This window comes from Mus caroli, unplaced genomic scaffold (assembly GCF_978045245.1).
Source record: "Mus caroli unplaced genomic scaffold, Mus_caroli_1 scaffold_1, whole genome shotgun sequence".
NCBI lineage: Eukaryota > Metazoa > Chordata > Mammalia > Rodentia > Muridae > Mus > Mus caroli.
The window spans coordinates 27,953,348-27,959,842 of NW_028227256.1; the positions used below are offsets into that span (position 1 = coordinate 27,953,348).

General features: G+C 40.7%; 1 pseudogene; it reads right to left on the bottom strand.

Annotated features, from left to right (window-relative positions):
• Window positions 1-5,787: 5,787 nt before the first annotated feature.
• On the bottom strand, window positions 5,788-6,495 carry LOC110288362 (THO complex subunit 4 pseudogene; annotated as a pseudogene).

The following is a 6,495-nucleotide window of genomic DNA, read 5'->3' on the forward strand; positions in this document are numbered from 1 at the left end:
CATTTCTCTACATAAGTGTGATAAGAAAATGTTTGCTTTCCCAGTACCTATCTTCAGTAGAGGTCACCAAAAAAAAATGATCATTGTGGGCTGGAGAGGTGGCTCCTTGGTAAGAGCACTGACTGCTCTTCTGAAGGTCCTGAGTTCAAATACCAGCAACCACATAGTGGCTTACAACCATCTGTAACAAGGTCTGACACCCACTTCTGGTGTGTCTGATGATGGCTACAGTGTACTTACATATAATAAATAAATAAATCTTTCAAAAATCATTAGAAAGTCCTGCCACAAGGAATGGTAAATAGCCATACCTTGTGTCAATATTTTTACAACAGCCATTGCAGATAATTCACAAACAATTCCCCAATCCATTATTTTTCATTATATTGATGACATCTTTTTTTTGGTTTTGTTTGTTTGTTTTTTGTTTTTGTTTTTGTTTTTGTTTTTGTATTTCGAGACAGGGTTTCTCTGTATAGCCCTGGCTGTCCTGGAACTCACTTTGTAGACCAGGTTGGCCTCGAACTCAGAAATCTGCCTGCCTTTGCCTCCCAAGTGCTGGGATTAAGGGCGTGTGCCACCACCACCCTGCTTTTGATGACTGATCGAGATAAGCTGATAAGATAAGGTGATAAGATAAACTGATTCAGAGGTAAGTATCGTGGAAAGAATGTTTGATGAAGTAAAAAAAAAAAAACAAACAAAAAAACCTTGCCTTCCTGGGATTGCAATTCACCCCTCAAAAAGTACAAAGAAGGGATTCTATTAATTTTGGGGGTATAAAAGAAGTTTGCAAAGGGTTAGGCCACAAAAGGTGCAAATCAGAAGAAACCAGTTAAGGACCCTTAATGATTTCCAGAAGGCACTGGGAGATATCAACTGGCTGTGGCCTGTGATTGACTTGGCCACTCAAGACCTAAGCAATTTATTTCACACCTTACAAGGTGATTGTCTTAGTCCGGGTTTCTATTCCTGCACAAACATCATGACCAGGAAGCAAGTTGAGGAGGAAAGGGTTTATTCAGCTTACACTTTCATACTGCTGTTCATCACTAAAAGAAGTCAGGAATGGAACTGAAGCAGGTCAGGAAGCAGGAGCTGATGTAGAGGCCATGGAGGCATTTTCTTTACTGGCTTGCTTCCCCTGGCTTGCTCAGCCTGCTTTCTTAAAGAACCAAGACTACCAGCCCAGAGATGGTCCCGCAAACAAGGAGCCTTTCCCCCTTGATCACTATTTGATAAAATGCCTTACAGTTGGATCTCATGATTTTCAAATGGCACACAATCTAAGCCAGGGCATGAATCAGGTGTAGAATTATGTCAAGTTAAGATAGATGACAGTGGTGCTATTTAATTGACAAAAATGATAGACTGGGTATTAGGTTTAGCCTGTACTTTATAAATTACAAAATGTTAATCATTGTGCTCAATTTATATCTGAGATAAAAGAGTCTTGTAATTAGAAGGAAGGGGGAAGTGTTTCAAATAGCCCTAGTCTTGTATTTTGATGCTAATTCCACACTACTGGGAAGGATGGACACTAGGAGTGAATCACAGGTACAGGTGCCTCTGAACCTTTGCCACATCTTAACTTTCCAAATAAAGCCTAGAACTGGTGATTGTGCAGTGGGAGGGAAGGTGGAGCAAAAAATTTGGGGGAGACAAGAGAGGAGAGGAGAGAGAGGACAATTTAGGAGGTGGAAGGAGAATGGAGCAGAAGCACATTGCCTGGAGAAACCACAGTTATATGGTATCTTATAAATAGGAATAGAGTAGGGTAGTGTTATATCTGCCCAATCTAGGTGTGTATCTCCTATTCCAGTTAATTGAGTAGTGATTTCTTTAACTGGGCGTTTTTGGGTTTGGAGATTTACTACAACGGCTTGCTAAAGACTCTGGAATTTTATCTAGAAGTTAATGGCATCATCGGGAAGTTTTTGAGCGATAGTCAAAATTCATATATTTTTAGAATACTATTAAATCAAAGAAGTAACCAAATCGAACTACTGCAATGGTGACTTGATAAATATGGAAGGGGAGGGAGCAGCACACTCAAACATTGGAATGAAGAAAAGGCATATGCCACCATGGCCATCTGAGTTTAGGTTGGCTTAGTCCTGGCTTGGGGAGTTGCTTCACAGAGAGCTTGTTTAACACATACAAGTCTAGATGGATCTCTAGTGTCACAAACAAATTAGAGTTCTGTAAAATCCTCAGTACGGTCCGTTGTGGTGTAACATACTTTGATCCTAGAAATCAGAAAGCAGACACAGGCAGATCTCTATGATTTTTAGGTCACCCAGTGGTTACATAGAGACCCTGTCTTAAAAACAAGTCAAAGGAGTACAAGATCATCTAATTTTATACTTTGGGAAGCAGAACTCAGGGAGAATAAAAAAAAATTCCATCCAAGGGGCCACAGAAGTGTCCCTTTCCTCAGAGTCCAGGGGAAGTCCTCAATAGCAACACAGCTTTTTTCTCCATGCAACTTCAAGTGACATCCTTTATACCGTCAATATAACATAACAATGACATTTTACTTGCACTAGAAGGATTCCATCAAAGACATTTCCCCAGTTTATAAAAGGACGGGTGGGAAGAAACTCAGTGAAATGAGCCAGTCAAACCTGAAAACTGCTTTCTTAGACTCCCCTTTATTTTCATAAAATTAGAATCTGCAGGGTGCAAGATAAGCATTCAGATCTCCAGAGTCACCAGGATGGTTATGCTGGGTAGAAGTGCCTGAGAATGCCCAGGGTTTGCTGCTGCTGCTGTCTGAAGGACACTAGTCACTGAAGGCAGAGTGATGGCATACTTTATGCCTTTGGTTACTTAAAGTGGGTGCCACCCAGGGATATAAAACCTTCTATGTCTAGTGCACTGAGTACATAACCTTTTTTCCCTCTGTAGTTCCAAGAACTGTGATTGCATCAGTAGCAATAGCAGCAATAAGGATATTTCTGGTAAGTCTCGGTTCATGCCTCTAATCAAAATGGAGAACTAGGTGGGAAGGCTCAGTAGGGGAGAGCATGTGCCTGAGAGCCAAATGGCCTAAGTTAAGTCCCTAGGACCGACATCGTGGAAGGTGGAAGGAGAGAACAAGCTCTTTTGAGTTCTCTCACCTCCACACACAGGCTAATGGATGCCCAAATTATGGTTGGTCACTTAAAACAATTGTTAAGAAACTCACAAAGAATGAAGACCAAAGTGTGGTCACTTTGCCCTTTCTTAGAATTGGGAACAAAACATCCATGGAAGGAGTTACAGTGACAAAATTTGGAGCTGAGACGAAAGGATGCACCATCTAGAGACTGCTGCACCCAGGGATCCATCCCATAATCAGCCTCCAAAACAGACACCATTAAATACGCCAGAAAGATTTTGCTGAAAGGACCCTGATATAGCTGTCTCTTGTGAGGCTATGCCAGTGCCTGGCAAACACAGAAGTGGATGCTCACAGTCAGCAACTGGATGGAACACGGGCCCCCAGTGGAGGAGCTAGAGAAAGTACCCAAGGAGCTAAGGGGACTGCAACCCTATATCTGGAACAACAATATGAACTAACCAGTATCCCCGGAGCTCTTGTCTCTAGCTCCATATGTAGCAGAAGATGGCCTAATCGGCCAACATTGGGAAGAGAGGCACTTTGGTCTTGCAAACTTTATATGCCTCAGTACAGGGCAACTCCAGGGTCAAGAAGTGGGAGTGGGTGTGTATGGGAATGGGCAAGAGGGTATGGGGGACTTTTGGGATAGCATTTGAAATGTAAATGAAGAAAATACCTAATTAAAAAAAAAGAAATAAAGAAATGAAAAAAAAAGAGAGTAGGCTAAGAGTCTGTGTGCAGTCATTTGGAGGATCTAGATCTACTTTGAACCGTATTAAAATTTTAAACTATTTTAAATTACTTCATGATACTAGAGATTGACTCAAAGACAGAGACAAGCAGATCCTAAGAGTTTGAGGACAGCCTTGTCTACAAAGTGAATTCTAGGATTACCTTGTGAGACCCCATCTCTAAATAACACACTCACAGGAAAATGATATCAGGATATACATGCATAAGACAATTTCCAAATACGATGCTAATATACATAAGAAATGTATTATCTATTGACAAGGTATAATTATTAAATGTTTCATATGGGTGCCTTTGGAACCCTGCACAGGAATGCAGGTCTGGAACCTTGGCATGTTGTAAGGGAGGTCTAGAAAATCTTCCTGGGAAAGATCTAAAGAGTATAATAATTTCCCATCTCTTAAGACACCCCCAGAATTATAATGGAGAGAAAGAATAAGATTATTTTCATGTGCTTGGAAAGTTTCAAGAGAGATCAGAAACTTTAGGACAATAGAAAAAGATTCTTCCATAATGAACTGCCACTTTTTTTTTTTTTAAGGACTAAAGAACTGACTTGTAACTAAATATACTCCAGGCAAAAATTATAGTCTTTTATTGCTTTGCCTGAGAGCAGTCAACCAACTGTTAATTTTATATTTGTGCTTTTAGTCTCTTCATTTTAAAAAAATTTATAAGATTTAATATATAAAATATACAAAATATAAAAGGACTAAATCGAATAGAATAGAAAAATAAGTCTATGACATTTTCTAGTTTTTTAATGGAATTTCCCAACGTGTTTGTAAGCTTATTGAAATAAGACCAGACCATTAATTGGGCGATGTGCTAGGATTTTTTTCATTTTTTCTGTTTTCAACAACAATAGCAGTTACCTCTTATGTGACCCGGGTCAAGTTAACTGTTTGGTATTATAGTTGCAGTCACAGGGTGGCCCATGACTACCCTGTCTTGTGTCTACCACCAGTCCCTGAATGTTTTAGTTTCTAAATTTTTTTGTTTTTGTTTTTGTGAGACAAGGTTTCTCCCTATAGCCGAGGCTGTCCTGGAACTCACTTTGTAGAACAGGCTAGCCTGGAACTCAGAAATCTGCCTGCTTCAGCCTCCAAAGTGCTGGGATTAAAGGCATGTGCCACCATGACCTGGCTGAGTCTCTAAATTTTGAAGAGAATTTAACTTCTCTGCCCTTGCATATAAAAACCCCAAATTCCAGTTCCCTCCAGATTCAACCAGCAATGTCATAATACATTCCTTGGTAGTAAAATACATAGTCCCCAAATGTCACTCTTTGAGACCCCAAGATGTAGAATATTTGCTGACTTCCAGGGAAGATTGAAAAACTTAGCTCTATTGAGCCACTAAAATAGTTATACCATGTAACAGGATTCTAACCCAGCTTTAATTACACTCTCTTGGGTGACAACTCTATTTTTAGGCCAGACTTGTAAATGTTTTTAAGCAAATGCCATGACCTTTGGCCTAAATTCTAGAGCCCAGACCTAGAGATACCCAAACAGTGAGAAAATTACTCATTCACCACAAAAATAAGTTATCAATGATTTCTTATTACTTTATGACACAGGGACACTTGTTTATTCTTACACACATTTTTATTCTGGCAAAGGTGAAAATGCCACTTTTACAAAAGCAACCACTACAATTTATCCACAAAATAACTCAGTCAAAAGCAGGTATATTTCAGAATTTAAAAAAAGTAAGAAAGAAAGAAAGAAAGAAAGAAAGAAAGAAAGAAAGAAAGAAAGAAAAGAAGAAAGAAAGAAAGAGCTTTACATGGGTTTAAAACAGGACAAAGAAAAAGAAGCAAAGGAGGATCCACCATTGTCTGCAAGGTCCAGTAGCCAAGCCTTGGTCTAAGTGTCACAGACCAGGCCTCTGGGTCTCATTCTTATGCAGATTTGCTCAGTTGTTTAGCTGGTGTCTATCCTTTCCTGATAAGCATCCAGCTGGGCATCCAACTCCTCTGCAGATAGCTGCTGCTGCTGCTTCGAGTTCCTGCTGGTGCCTCTCCATGTTCCCTGGCTGCCTCCAAGTGTCCCTCTTCTGGTGTCTCCACCACCAAACCTTCCAGAGCCAAGGTTACTTGTCATGCTGCCCCTGTTTCTTCTTTGTGCATATCTTCGTTGTGTATCAATCTGTGAGGTGACAAGCTGGATGTTCATAGGGCAGCCATCCAAAGGGACGCCATTGTACTCTCTCATAGCCTTCAGGGCATCTGCCTTCCTTTCAAAGTGCACATGTGCTGTCCCTAAACTTTGTCCAGAGCGATCATAGTGCACAGCAGAATTTCTCAACGTTCCAAATTCAGCAAAGAGTTTCTGAATATCATAATCTGACACTCCGAAGTGCAGGTTTGACAGGAGCAGCTTCCCACCAGTATCCATGTGGTTTCCAGCCTTGAAGCTGCCAACAAAGAGGTCATGCTGCCACTTGTCTGGAAGTTGTTTTGGTCTGTGGTATGGTGCCAGCCTGTTCCTGCTGCCATGCTGGATGGCAGGCCTGTACCTCTTAGGCCCAGTGCCTCTATTCACCCAGGAATCAGGCCTGCCATGAAGTCCTTGCTGGATCTTGTTTAGCTTAATGATATCTTCCAAAGACATGTCCATTTTGTCAACCAT